The sequence below is a fragment of the Triticum aestivum genome, chromosome 2B (assembly GCF_018294505.1).
Source record: "Triticum aestivum cultivar Chinese Spring chromosome 2B, IWGSC CS RefSeq v2.1, whole genome shotgun sequence".
NCBI classification, from domain to species: Eukaryota; Viridiplantae; Streptophyta; class Magnoliopsida; order Poales; family Poaceae; genus Triticum; species Triticum aestivum.
The window spans coordinates 460,843,677-460,843,980 of record NC_057798.1 but is presented as its reverse complement, the minus strand read 5'-3'; positions in this window follow the sequence as shown (position 1 = coordinate 460,843,980).

Sequence of the window (304 nt, the reverse complement as noted above, 5' to 3'; positions counted from 1 at the left end):
CCTCCCGCCCGCGCCCCCCGCTGCCCCCAGCAGCCGCAACAGGGTGGCACGCGCCGCGGCAACCGCCGCAGGGGCGGTCGCAAACATGCGCAGTGGGGGGCCTCCTCGTCAGCAGCAGCAGCAGCAGGCCACCCCGCCGTGGACTTACGGCACCAAACCCGTGGATGGGCGTCGTACACGCGTACTCGATGCCGGTCCCACGGGCTCCCGCTCCGGGCATCCTCGGGCCTCGTTCGGCGAGCCACCAGGCGCTCTTCACCGCGCAGAACACCGCCCCTACAGTGGCTACGGCGCCTACGGCGCC